We start from the raw sequence: 15,476 nt of genomic DNA, 5'->3' as shown, positions 1-15,476 counted from the left end.
AACTTACTTTGTGGAGACTTTGTTTCTTGCTTTTTTTTCCTTTTTTTTTTTTTTTTTTTTTATTGTTTGTTTGTTTTTGGTGTTTAGGATTTTTTATTTCCCCTCCACCACACATCCTCCTGTGTTTTTGCGTTGTGCAGGTTTCTGCACAAATCTAGCCTGGCTGAATATAGCAGGATATGTTACTTTCATGACTCCTAAAAGCCTTCAAATCAGATTTTCTGTCACTCTGGCCTGACATTTTCCTGGAAAAATTTATTACCTAAAAGATGGAGGAAAAAAGGACATATTAAGGAGATCTAAAGTACTCTCTTCCTTGAGGGCTAAAGATATACAGTATTTGTCATTTAACCATCCACCCACATGATTAATTCTAAAATGCCAGCTACGAGTGCAACAATTTGCGGACATGACACATCTTGTATGCTTGGTATATAAGAGCTAGAAGCCTGACAATTTTATTCTGGAGAAACTGTCTTGCTTTCTTAGATCTGTTTCCTATTCTCTATCAGTGGAAAACATGTAGATTTCTTTAAAACTTTTGGATTTTACTTGGATCACCTTTGAGGAAGAGTGGAAGCAGTGACTGAACTTTTGCTTTGTCCTAGTATGTGAAATCATTCACTAAATATGGCTATGCTGGGACACATTGTGCACAAGTCATATAGGCCTGATGTTTCAAGTATTGAATTTGTTTTGATTGCAGAGAAAACGAGAGGAAGCATAGTTTGGTCTTCATTCTTTTGTGTGCCAGATTTTTAAGTATGTTATGACAGTTTGGAGAAAAAAAAAAAAAGAAGCAAAACGTGATTATTTTTGTATGAATGACAGAAAGGCCCCTTGAAGAAGTGCTTGAAGTAACTACCTCAGTGAAAATTATTGTGGAGCTAAATCAGCTTTTGCAGTATCTAATTAACAGTGCTACAACATCCAGATAGTTAATTACTGTACTGCTTCTCCCTCTAGTTGCTGTGTCAGGCTCAAAAGTTAACATGTACCTTCACAGTATACATAAAATCTGTTAATTTTCATCATGCTCTAACAATAGAAAGCTGTAGTGGTGATCAAAATAAGTTTTAACCATAGCCACTCTGAAAGCTTAGTAAGGTTATATGTGTCTATTTCAAACATGCCGTGGGTTTATGATTGTAAATGTAGACGGTGGGGAAGGTGTCTGTCTTGTAGAGCTGAGACTAAAAGCAACTTTTTTTCAAACAATACTGAAAAATTCCAATGGTGCTGACAACAAGGATTTTCTGAAGTGAGCAAAGCCCAAGCAGGCCTGATCTTCAGTGCCAGGAAACTTTGACTTCAGGGGTCTCAGGCTCATGACTTATAGGGAGTGGGTGAAGGAAATTAAAATAATTTAAAATAGAGCTCTCTTTCTCTGCTGTAGTGTAGACATGCTGTCTCGTGCAAATAGTCACTGTGGAATTTAGTCTTTGGGGTTTTTTTGTTCTTTTGTTTTTTTGGTCTACCCCCACCCCCTCCAGTCTCAATACAGAGTTTCTGATCTCTATCAGTCCTATACAACAGACCCTGTATATTCAAAGGCACAGTGTTTCCATATGGAGATGAGAACACTACAGTAAAAATGGAATTTACTGTCCTGTATGCATAGTCCTTCACTGCAGGAAGGATTCTGCTGTGGAAGAGGCCTAGTGCTCAGCTTGTACCTGGGCTGAAGCACACTGGAGGTGATGTGAGCATGACTGGGCACATCAGCAGCTGCAGGTTTTGTGTAGCTTTTGGTTTGCTCGCAGGTAATTGCAGACCTATACACACAGCATGTAAGCTACTCACAAAGCAGGTCTGGCTAGCCTATGCAGTCATCTGGAAACAAATAGCTGCTTATCTGTAGTAAACATCTGCTCTGAGAGGAAAGAGGACAAAGCAGACTGAGTTTCTTCTGTGATGTAGTCTTGAGGACTTGATAGGTGAAGATGAAAAGGAAAAGATAGGAAGCTTCTCACCGGGTTGCATAGCAGAAATCACTGTGTAGCTGTAACTCATACAGGCCTGAAACTGCCAATTTTCAAAGATGACAGTAAGATACATCTCTGTCAAACTGTCACTGTCTTACTTTAGGGTCTCCATCTTGTATTACTGCAGGAACAAATTTAACTTTTGGCCAAAACTGTACTGCAGTTGTATTACCTGCTGAGAGGAGCATTTGACAGCTTGTCCCCGAGAGCCGTTGCAAAGTGATCCTGAATTTGGGCTGTGTCTTGAAGTTGGCCCTGTTGGCAGGGACAGTGAATTTTCTGAGAAAACATCATTGAATAACTAATAATATCTGACACTTCTCAGCCTTTCTACATGGCAGAGAGACAGCGCATTTAAGAGCTTGTTAACCATCCCTGTGCAAAGATGACTGGAGAACAAGAAAACAAGAAGTTCTGCCTGCCCTAGAATACTGGAAATTTTCATATTCTGGAAACTGAGATTAGACAAAAGTAGGCAATCCCAGTACCTTTATTATTATGGTTTGAATTAGAATTTCCAAACCCTGTAGAGTACAGAGGGGATTAAATAATTCCCTTCTTTAGCCAGAATTGGTAAAACTAGGAACAAGGGGAACCTGCAGTCAGAGTAAGGACTGAAGAAGAGTGAGTTCAAAGCAGCACCAAAATATTCAGAGAAGGTGTGCCCCAGACCTAAAGAGAATTGAATCTGTTAAGAGCTAGTGAGTGAGTCTGCAGGTGCACAAACTCTTCAGTGGTGGAATGGGCCAAACTGCTTCACTGAACATCTTTTGATAGATAGCCTTAAGTGCTACAACTGCAATCAGGAGAAAATCAGCACATTGCAGTTTTGAAATCTATTTGCAGTGTGTTTTCATTTTGCCAGCTTTTCTGTCCTTCATAGTAGCTTCGAAAGTTTTAATTATTCTGGCCCATAGTTAAAATTATGTTTGTGTGGCTAAATGCAAGTGTGTTGTATCCAATGTCAGCGATAATTGCTGGCTGCCTCAAGAGACTTGATAGATTCATTACTTCTACATATGGTAGGAAGAAAAACTTGTCAGATTTTATTTAAGCTTTGAAGAGCCTTTAAAAAGGGTTAAAAATTGTTGCAGAAAGAGCATCAGTTTTCTAAACAAGGTCCCACTCATTGCTACATTAGTGTAGGGTATTTAAATTGATGCATTTCTTCTATCTGTCTTAGGAAAAATAGACTGGAAGCAAAAAATAAAGGATTTATAGCTGTCTTCCTGATGCTCGTTGATCTTCCAAAATGAAAGCTTTTTATGCTGGACTCTGTCATTTTGAATATCTGTATGAGATCTGTTAAATATACTGATGTATTTTCTAAGCCAAATCTGTGATGCATCTGATGCTATCACTTACTAGGAATGTGGCTAGTTCAGCAAACATCATAAAGTGACATGTTCAATTTGACATCTTATTTTATCTGTTTTATTATTATTCCAGTGTGATTGCACTTAATGGCCTTACTGAGTTTAAAGTTGTATCATATGAATGCAGATGAGACAAGTTCCTGTCTCAGAAAAATAACTGAAGCTCTTGCAAGCACATAACAGCAATTTAGGTTGGTCTCACTGTTGTCTCCACAGTCGTAATCTGCCCCTTTCTTTGCCATGCATATCCTACTCACATTTGACAGTTGTTGTTTTCACTGCATTTCACCACACTCAGCCAGCGAAGCACAGGTCCAAGAAAACAGTAGCTGTTCTGCTTCGCCTGCTGTGGAGCCACAGCCTAGAGAGGCAATTAATGTGTTACAGCTGAGCTCATTGAGAGGTGCAGAGATAAGTCCTCCCTTGCTCCTCCTGTCTGCTCCTAAACCACATGGTTCTTCTAGCCATCTCCTTTGCCACAGCTTTGACTCCTAACTTTTAATGTAAAGGTTTAGGTTGCTAATTCAGCAGAAGTTCTTTAGCTTCTCTGCTCAGGCTTTGTTTCTGAGGAATGAGTCTACCCAGTGCAAAATTAGGCAAGTACTTGATGTGATGCAAAGGAAGATGAGGGGAAGTTGAAATGACTGGGATCAAAGCAGGGGAATGGCAGTAGAGTTGGCAACACCGGGATCTCCTCCTACAGTAGCAGTATACTTCAGATCTTTGCTCATAATGTCCCAGAATCATAAGCAGAGAAGGAAATAAAGTCAAGATCAGGAGACAAAGGTGTACAGAAGACAGTAGTAGCAGAGATCTGGGAATCAGATGCATCTACCAGATTTTCTGTCATCATGCACTTTTTATAGTTTTTTGTGAACTTGTGGCAGGATTGTGGAAATATAGCTGCTGCAGAAAAAAAAGCACAATAATTTTTATTGCATGTTTTCCTATTTGAATTCACCTGCTGTGCCCGAACTTAACAGATGCTAATTTTTTTTTCATGAACTATAAATATTGAAGAGTTATTTCAGTGTGTGAGTGAAATGGTTAAGTAATAAAAGAAGAGGAGGGAGTAGTAGTAAGAGCAACAGGTACTTTTACTGTCACAGAGAATATGTGAAGGCTGTAGGGCAGTGTGGTTGCCTAAGGAGGTTTTCCAGTGGCACTTCTTGGAATTCTTAAAAGCTTGAGTTGTCCTTTTGTGCTGAGCTGTCATGGGTGTTTAAATCTGCTATGAGCAAGCAAGGAATTGATAAAAAATATAGCATGCATTTGATGTAAAGAAAGAATCTGAAAAAGCCTATGCATAAAAAGAAAAAGAAAAAGAAAGGCTATGCATAAAAGAGTTTTTTTGCATATTATCTGTAGCAAGTTGTTGAGAATCTGGAAATGAAAAATGGGGAAGATAGAGCAACAAGGTTCACAGCTTTTCTGGTTTTGAAGTCTTTCCTTGCAGTCAGTCAAGCACCACACAAATGTACTACTTACATATGAGTTTTATATTAAAGTAGAGGAAAAAGCACATGAAGTTACTATGCAGAATAATCTTATGAAAGAGTGAAAGCAGTTGTGTAATTTTCTTCCAAGTCTGAGACACCTGAGAAAGAGGGCTACTCTGCAGAGTGACGTCAGAAAGCAGTTTGTTTATGGTGTGATATATTGTGCATACTGTCATAAAAATCTTCATAGAATTTTATTTGGAAGCAAAATATTGTTTGCTGTTGTGTAAGCCTCCCTTGGAGAGAATTTATGTTGGTTCTTTAGTCCTCAATTTTGTTTTTTAAAACATTTCTGTGCATTCTGCACATTGTTCAGTTTCTCTATGCTGCAATTGTATCTGGTACTCTGGGAAGAGAGGTTTTGAGGCCAATAATTTAGAAATTTTTCAGATGTCAAATGGAAAGTGAAATTTATCTCACTAGTGTCTGAGCTGTAGGAATTAGCTTGCAAGGTTAACAGTGAAATAAAAAATGAAGTTTGCTGGGGTTTTTTATTGTTTGTGATTTATTTGTGGTAATAACCTCTGTCATACAACTAATGATTTTACAAGTGTTCAAGGAGGATGCTCTTTGTTCTAGGGAACTCAGAGTATAAGGAAAACTGGCCAAGGAGACAAGGGGTCAGGGACAGGCAATTTAAAGCTTTGACTGTGATGACAATAATCTTAAATTTGATATGATAGAAATGGAAAGCTTCAAAGAGGGAGTGATTTGACATGATCAATTTGACAGGTGAGGAAGATGGCTATTGCAGCTGTGTTTTGCATGAATGAGAGGAGTCATTTGACAAGTCAAGGAACAGGACTTATCTATTCTTAAGGGTTAATAAGGGTCTGAGTAATAGACTTGTCTGTAGGAAGCACAAGCAGGGTATTGGAGATGCTAAGAATGAGGTAGCAGTAGAATTGGAGCATCTCAGCTGTGTTATAGAGGAAAGAGTGAAGTGATAATTAGTCTGAGGTTGTAAGTATCTGTGATGGTGAGAATCAGTTGATTTATCATCTTGCACAAAGTGGAAAGCAGAAACAAGGTGTTACAGGGAAAGATTTGGCTACTGTTGTTGCAGTATTGTATAATATCCATGCACTTTGTTAGTGGACATTGAAAAATCTAACTGGAAATTCAACATCTTTCCCTTCAGTTTTCCATGCAACAGGACAAAGGCACAAGATAAATTTTCCACTGTGTGAAGTCTGTCAACAGTGCAGAGCAGAACTGTGTCTACTGTGAAAAATACAGGAGTAGTTTAGACAAAGAAAATTAAATTCACTGTGAACTGGGTTAAAAACTGCTCAAAGCAAAGTCACAATAATTTTACTGACAGGAAAAAGTTCATTTCAGGTCTCTGAAGTCAGTGAGATCCAGAGAAGCTGTGTTCATCTGAAATGTAGCCTCCCTGGCTGAAAGTCTGACTCAAAGTCAAGCAAAATAATTTTAGTACCTCATGTCAAGTTCAAAATATTTCAGTTGTCTTCCACATGCAGCTGGAACCACCCTTGTCTGAGGAGCAAAGATCTAAGCAAGCACAGAGAACTGATACAAATCACAGCAGCATAGTAATTTGAAACGTTGTTTTTTCTTGTTGCTGGTAGATGAACTTTTTAGGGGATTTTTTGTTTTGAGTGTGAGGAATCAAGGCTTAAGGAGAATTTATTGGAAGCATCCTAATAGACTACTGGGATTCAAAGCCACAGCCTGCTCTTATCAGGAGAGTTTTCTAACCAAATTACTTCAAAAGGGTTGTCTTTGGGTAAACATCTAATTATGAGGCAGCACCTATGGAAAAGATGTCCCTTTCACCAATATGTATCTCATTCTTAGCTTCTCTGAAGTCTGAGAGACTGTTTCTTCTTTGTAATGTCAGAGGAGTATTTAAAATTATGAAGTGTTTGTGTTCTCTAGATTTATAAAAATTTTTGCTTGTTTGCAAGATATGAAGTCTGTGACAAAAAATATTTTGTTGCAGGCTAATTGTGCAGGTTATTTAAAAAAAAAGGTTATAAAAAATCTTTCAAAATCAATTAGCAGTCAGATAGCACTTACAGATACTATTATTTTGTTGCCCATAAAGGAATAGACGGAAAGCCAAGCTCAAATTCTTTTAACCAGAGTCACTGCATAAGAAATAATTATGATCTGCCACCCTGTATTTTTTTGTGATTCTTGTCCTAGCCTTGAGCTTTATGAAGCATGTTTATTTTAACTTCACTTTGTTACCATCTGAATAACATGCTTGCCGAATGTTAGACTTGAATAAAATACACTCTCTTCTGCTATGGGTTTTCACACGGGCTTTTAATTCCTCCTATTACTGCAGAGTACTGCTTGTTTCTGAGCTCTTGTAGTAAAATGTGCTGTAGTTCTCTCTGGCTGTCTTGGATATTTATGGATTGCTGCTCTAAGAAGTAGAAAAGTTTACATTATTCCACAAACATGACCCTTAAAGTAATGTAAGAAGCAAGATAACCCTGTTAATGCTGTAATGACACAAGTGTTGATTTCCCATTGCACTTGCTCATGGTGGCCAGAACGTCCTAGCTTTTTTTTTTTTTTTTTTTTACAGGAGTAAGTGGACAATGGGACAGGACTAACAGAAAATGTCCTTTAAGACAGGGAGGAAAGAGAGATTATGTTTCATCACTGTGATGGAAATCACAGCCTTCCTGGGAGCCAGTGGCAATTACTGCAAAAATCACTGGTGGGCCGGAGCTGTATTGATTTATGAACACATTTGGTCGGTTTTTTATTTTGATGTGGTTGCAGATACTTCGCCAGCATCCATCAACTATGTTTTAAGGGGAAATGGAGCTTAAAGCATTTGTGCAGATACATTGTGTGTTTTCATTGCAAAAATAATGTAGTTTTGTAGATGCTCCCTTGTGTTGGCCATTTCTTTACTTCAAAACTTGCAGAGTGAAATTTCTGAGTATTAACTCCCTTGTTCTTTTCTTATCTCCATGTTGCTGCCTGATTGCATAATCCAGATTTCAGTTTACAAGATCTTGTTGCGCAGTGGCAGTGCCTTTGTCGGATCATTTTCCATGCATGTATCTTGGAAAAGACAACATGGGAAGGGAAAATGCATAAGGGAATGCCTGAATGTTCAGAATAAAATAAGTATCTGTCACAGTAAGTCATATTCTGTATATTTATATATTTTGAACTTTTTTGCAAAGTAATTGTAATTTGCAGGGGTTTTAACCTTGGAAAAGAAAACATTCAAAACACAGGCAGACTGTAACAGAGCTATGTAGCATAAAGGCTCTTCTACAACAGGAAAGATATTATTATCGTGCAGGAGGAAAGCCCTTTGTATTTTAACTTCTCTGTCTCCAAGAGTTAGTGCTGTTAAGTGTATGTGTGACCAGCTGCAGTCATTCACCACCTATGAGTAAGGAAATCCTTTTTTTGCATATTATGTAGATCTTTCAGCAGCTATACATATATATATATATATATATATATATATATATATATATGAACTCATAAAATGTCACTGGATAATAAGATAGCTAAAGTTATATCTATATAGGGATTGTAAAAAAAAAAAAAAAGGAACACAAAGGATGGAAAACAGGAGTAGATATATTAAAACAGACTTTAGATATGTGTAAAACAGTTACCCCAATTATACAATGAGAAGTTATTCCATACAATAAGGTCTATCTCCCAAGTATCACATCTTTATTTTCCATATCAAATTCTAAAATCTAAAATTATTTATATGTTTTGATAAACACTTGGCACCTTCTCCTCTGCGTCCAAACTAGTTTTATTTGTATGTACTTCAGAAAGACACTGTAGTAAATAGAGACTTTGCAAGAAAAGAATTTGTGATTATTCAGTTCCATATTCTTATTTAGTAGTAAAATTGAAGCAAAAAATAAATGCATAACAGATGCATCGTTTGGAAAATGTACAGTTGAATGTAATAAACTACTAATATAGTAGTTACCAGTAACTAAGTCCATTGCTTTAAAAGTTTTAGAAAAACAGTATTAATACAGACAGACATTCAAGCAAACTTGTTTACCTTTTTTTTTTTTCTGATGAACATGGTTTTCCAAAATATATAAATATTCTTGGAAGAGGAATTTAGCTGTATGTGTTGAGGAGACAATATTTAGAGGGCTCTGTCCCAAATTCTCTAAGACACATCATGTGCTACACTCTAAGTAATAGAACTGACTTCTGAGAACTCAGAACAGTAGCAAAAGATTATCCATTTGTGAGCTTCCAGAGATTAAAATAAAACCGATCAGGTTTCTTTTAAATTTTTCATTTCACATCAGATAAATCTGTGTTAGTTAAAAAAAGAAAACCCCAATTTTTTATTTGGAGGCACAAAGAAAAGGCATATGGATATGTTGGTAAAGCATGTGGAGACCCTTATGTAAAGACAAAACAAAAGCAAAATAAAGTTACTGACTGGCCCCCTGAGGTGCAGCACATAAGCACATTTGGTGGAATGTTGCCATTTCTCTTTTCTTCTGAAGAACAAAACTCCCTTTATGTCCTAAACAAGTAAAAATAACACAGACAGTATACATCTGGTAGCAGCACTCTACTTGAATCTCTGTTTTTATACCAGTTATTTTCACTCGGTGCTCAGAAAGTAGTGACCTTGGGTTCATACCAATTACAATGTTACAGTAGTTTATTCCACACAAATGCAATGAACTTTTTTCTTAGGCTGGGCATCAACCATATAAAAAGATCACTGCTGTAGGAATCTCCTTTCTATTAACAAAGATCTTTACCCTGAACTGATGTTTTCCCACTGTGTTAATTACATTTGGAAATGAACCTTCACTGAGTCCAGAAAGAGTCTAATGCACTTACTTGAAATTTTAAGCAAATTTTTGGTAAATTTTGCTTCTTTAGTATGGTTCATATCTTTTGTCTTCATTTATGGCAGCTATTTAGACATACCATCTGTTCAAAATTAAACATGTACTTCAAAAAATTACAACATCTTTTGCTGAACATAGTGTCTATTAATAGCTTGCTCTGAATGTATTTAGATCAACCTCTGGGATCTGCTATAACTGACACACACTGTCATTACTAAATTAAACATGCCAGAACTGTTATGGAATATCCCTACACCTATAATACATTTTCACACTCTTTTCATGTTCTCATAAGTAGGGCCAGCATGGCTGTAGGCAGACTGCCTGTTAGAAACAGTCTTCAGTGTGTACTAACTCCTGACCTGTGGCAGGAAATTGTTAGGGAACACATTGGTCATCACAGCCCAAAAGCATATTCTAGTGATTTAGTCATAGAGACCACTAAGGCTTAGCACCCAGGAACATTCTGTGGCACAGGAAAAATTTACTACTGTAGGTGTAACCAAAGAGTACTTCTACTAATTTGTTTCTAGGCTACTGCTGTCTCTCTATTCTGAGTTATTTTTAGAGACTATTGCTCAAATTATAGATAATATTGTTTGGATAAAGAGACCTCCTGATTAAGTGTTGCCTCTTTTCAGAGCACGCACACAGACAAGAACTCATGTATCACTGTGCACGTTGTTAACCTCTATGGAGATTTTGAGCTATGAGAGCTTTCCAACATTGCTTTTTATCAGATGGCTAATGGATTGTGTTGAAATTTTTTGAAGGACTCAGATTACTCAGCAACAATCAATAAAGATGGGTTGAAAATTTCAGGTTCTTTTGAAAATAAGTCTCCATTTTTATGCTTTTTATTATGTCCTTACAATTATTAACTAAATGCAATAACAATTGTTGTTGCATAATAATAGTTTATTGCATATATAATGCAATATTAAATTGCATTATATATGCAATTTATTTATAAATCAATAAATTGTATTAATTTATATAATAATAATATTTTTATTTTATTAATTTATATAATAATAAATAATATTATCTATTTAATAATAAATTAAATTGCATAATAATAGCTCCCTTGCAAAAGGGAGCAAAAGCTCCTGATGTGTAGCTGAGGTTCAGTTCTGATATGTGGAAAATACATTTAAAAAAGCTGAAGAGCTTTCTTGCCATATTCTTCTTTAAGACAGATATCATATCTTAAAGTATATCTTTAAATTACAGACCACTGTGAAGTAGGAGCATGCATGGACAGGACAAGGAGGGGAGAGAAAAGGATATTAAACCCTCAAGGTGGACTGGATGCCAGAAACAATATCATTCAGAGTTGTAGCTAAGACAAAACAGTGTCTGCAAGGGCATTGAGACAGGACTTCCAGAGCACCATTTCTACATCATCTGTAAACACATTTAAATGCACACCTTTGCCTCCATCCTGCCCAGCCTAGTGCATGAGACAGGCTCCTGGGTCCAGCTTCTCCCAAAGTAAGATGACATCCTGCAGGGTGGAAGGATGGCACTGGCCTTTCTTTCAGTCTGTGACCCCTCACACCAGTGAGAGAAGCTCATACATCTGCCTCTGACCCTGGAGATTGCTGCACTCTGCTGCAGCTCTGTGTGCTTCCTTGTGCAGCTCTGTGTTGAAGCCAGTCCTGCTAGAAGGTTTCCTGTTTTCCCTCCCCATATTTGGAGAGGACTCACACCACCCATCTCCTTTTACGTGGCCAGAAATAGTTGCTATGCACACCTCTATTGTGTGGGCCCTTGAAGAAGAGGCGATTAGTCTCAGCCTATAAAGTGTCTCAAGTTTTTGTGGTGATTCCATTTTGGTTTTGGAGAAGATCTGTACGTTATAGTGTTAAGCATAATTCATTAGAAGGCCATTTACCATCCATAAGAGTGTCCAGCTGTTAGTGTGAAACACACAAGCAATGCTTGGCCCCAAGCCATGACAGAGAAGCAGTTGGGCAACCTATGCTACATGTCATAATTTGTTTTGCTATTTTTTGGATGTAATTCCTCTGATACAGACATTTTATCTTCTATTCCCACCTCAGCTTTTTAAAATGGCAATAGAATTTAAATTGAGAATGGTTTCTGGACAGCCTTAGCATTCCCAAAATAATAAAGGCATTTCTGCTGTTTACTTTAAATGGGGTAGAAAAATTTCTCAAAAAGCCATGTCCCATTTTATGTCGGTTATCATAGCACTGTATTAGAAGATTAAACTGATTTGGGGAGCTTATGCAGAGTGTCCCTGCAAGGCACAGACCATCTTTTCACGTGGCTTTGCAATCCCATGGAGCAAGATTTGAGGTGGAGGCCACGATGAGCAGAAGGATAGCAAGAAAATTGGTAGGTCTGTTCCTACACAGATCCCAGACAGAGTCTAGGCATGGCAAAAACCAAGGAGCTGCTGGTCTGCAACACAGTTAAGGAAGGAAGGTAGCTTTCCTCCTGCTTTATTACTATCAAATGTTTCTGCTAATAAATGTTTTTGTGCCATGACAATATAAATATGCTGCATTATTAAAAGGCACATAAGAGAAGAACAGAGAATCTGGAAATTACAAGTCTGTCTGTGCGTGAAGGCAATTTTCCAGAAGAGTTACATTGCTAATACATTCAAATCTTTCCAATATGATGCTGAATTTTATTTTTTAAACTTCTGCCAATTCAAATTATTACAATGATATGATAAAATAACAAAGACTTTTTCAATGCCCCACATTATCCCAAGCAGTAGGTAGCAGCAGTGTTTCCTCTATAGTTAAATTGTTTCTTTTAAGGCTTTACCCACCAACTGTTTTATCATGGGGTTAGTGAACAAAAACTTCCTATTTCAGTCGCAGAAGATGGCTGCATCAATTTGAAGGCACATGCTGTCACAGTATATAGCTTCTTCTACTGAACACTTAGAAGCTCTCTCCAAGTCCCAACTTATTGACCCAAATCCTTGTTTTGAACTTTTCCTTATGGTCCTATAATACAGGTAGTTTTTACAGTGTTACAACTTTCTTTGGGTTCAGTGGCATATGGTGGTGAAGGCTCTTCACTTGTTAGTCCTCTGAGACAGTAGGTACTTTAGCAATTTGGCTGTTTTACAGCCCCAAAATATTGCTGGTTCCTCAAATATTGCTGGTTCCAGTTGTGCAAGCACCATCTGCAGAATTTAACCCTTTTTATGGGAGTAGAATTTTACTATTTAGACCATAGCTGATACATTCCAGGTACAGTGAGTCTTTTTCTAACAGTTTGATAAATCAGCCAAAATTATGAATTCATTTGTGCATATAAAGTTTATAAGAATATTTGGTTCTACAAACACTCCTCAGACTACGTCCCAGTCTCCTGAATATGACCTACAGGTATCAGTTGAGTGGATTTATGTAGTGGAGTTTTAATATTGAAATAAAACATAAGAATAGATTAAAAGCAATTGGAATATGGCAAAAGGTAGCTGTTTGTTGTTGAAGTAGAGTATCAGGGGCAATAGCTGACATCATGCACCCAACAGCACCATGGTCTGCCAGTATTGCATGTTCTACAGAAAAATTTTGAATGGCTTGAAATAATTCTTTATAAAAACAGAGTGTTCACTATCAGTTTTAATGAAGTAGAACATCTTGGTTACAACTTTTTTTCCCCCTACTTTCAATTAACCTCTGTTAGTATGGGGATTTTTGTTGTTTGTTTGTTTGTTTTTTTAACATTGACAGCAATAATAATTACTCGTAATTTAAAGTAAGAAAATGTGTCTAATGGGGAAATAGTATTTTAGATATTTTAAAAATATAATCATACATGGGGATTTTTTTCTTCTTCAAATCAAAGAGACAGTAATTTTCATTGGTAAACTGCTTTTGTTGTATTAAATAATTTAGAGTATATTTTAGGAATAATTTTGGGTCTTGAAAATACCATTACTAATTTGAATAATGGTAATAGTAATGGAAGAGCAGGCTTGGAATTACATGCTTGTCTTCAAAAATCAGAGGCTCAATTGTAATCAGCATTAAAGTAGGAAAACTTTCTGAAGGTGAGCTGTGATAGATCTATATTGGTGTGCATGTGGAAAGTCTGCTAATATCAGTGGTTCACAGATTGTGAACAGTCCCATGGGTTCTGGTAATTTGAGGTCTTCATCTCCCAGTGTTTTTAATTTCTGTTGTTGGGTATATGAGCATTTGCAGAGATGCAAGGGAATAAATATTCAGTGACTAATTTCCTCTCCCTTTCAAGGAAATTGATCTTTTTATCACCAAGTGATTTCTGAATTTCTCATTTTGATTATTAAGATATAGTACATTATCTTTTGCCTTTCAGAAAAACTCAGATGTAAACCCTAATTTTAAAGGGTTGCTTTTCAGAATGGAAGTTGCATTTAGCACCTCTGGTTTCCTACACAGCACATTAGGAAGAGATTTGTATGTGTTTACCAAAATGCGCAACATTTTCAGGACTATTCATCCCAGGCTATCCAAATTATTTTTTAAAGCTGTAATTGTAGATTATTTAATGTTCATAAGGCTAATAGATGCTAAGGAAAATAAAAGTCTTAAGCATAAGAGTAATTTTACAGAGCTAAGATGAGACAGAATTTAGTCGTACTAAATGTCCTTAAAAAGCTGGATACCAGTGTTCTCTGCCTTCCTACCAGCTTCACAGAGATGCTGTCCAGGTATTATGCAGCATATCCTCGTGACAGAAAAGTTGTCACATCCTCCAGCTGTGTAGTGCTCCCACTCCCTTCAGCAAGGTGAAGATGATTTGCTTACTTGAAAGGAGCTTGGGAGTAAGATTAGTAATAAAATTAATTAAGATATTTATAGCTCCTTCTTACCACTAACATGATCATGTGTGCATTCTACGCCTCTGACCTTGCAGCTTCACAAGAGGATATTTACTTTAAGAATATATGATAAGCCATGCATTTGCAAAATTCTGTAAGTATTAGGTTTTTTTGTGAAAAAAATGGTAATGCATAATTTAAAATGAAAGTAATTCACATTGCGTAGAAAAATGTCATTATCAGAGAGATGAGAATTATAATTGGTTGTTAGTTTGATGTAGGCTTTAAAAGAAATTGTAATAATCTAAGCCATATGGAAATTCATGATCTTCTGCTATAAAACAGCTGCATTTTTCATAACTAGTAAAAATTATGCATATTTTGTATTTGTCAGATTAACTGCTGGGTTTGGTTTTTGTCAGAACTGCTCCTGCAAGATACTACACAAATAACCAGTTTAGCTTTTTAGAACTCACTTTCTTATTGCTGCTGTTATTTGTTTTTCCACCCTTCTCCACTCCCTTATCTCACTGTCATAATTCCCACATCATCTCCAAAGATATTTTTTCACACAGGCTTAAGTCTGTTGTTGACATTGGCGTGACTGTGGTGTTAAGAAGGTGATAGAGTGATGCTCCTGGGCCTTTGCAGTAGAGAAAAGTTATGAAGGATTAAATGTTTGATATTGAAAAGTGTTTCAGTTCTTATTTTTTAACATTTTTCTGAATCCTTACCTTTCAATGCTTATTCTGTGTCTACATGTTTTGTTTTTTTTTTTGTCTTCTGTGTAATTAACTCTGAGAGGGAGGCTGCTTTCTGAGAGCTTATTGTTCAGTAAGCAATGGTGTTATCCAAACAGCAGAACAGCACTGTCATATTTCACTACAGGACACTGATTTCAGAACACAGATTTTGTACAGCCCTTCCAAGGAACTGATGTTTGTCCTTTAGATATGTGCAGT

This window comes from Vidua chalybeata, chromosome 3 (assembly GCF_026979565.1).
Source record: "Vidua chalybeata isolate OUT-0048 chromosome 3, bVidCha1 merged haplotype, whole genome shotgun sequence".
Taxonomy (NCBI): domain Eukaryota; kingdom Metazoa; phylum Chordata; class Aves; order Passeriformes; family Viduidae; genus Vidua; species Vidua chalybeata.
Note: the sequence above shows the minus strand (reverse complement) of the source record.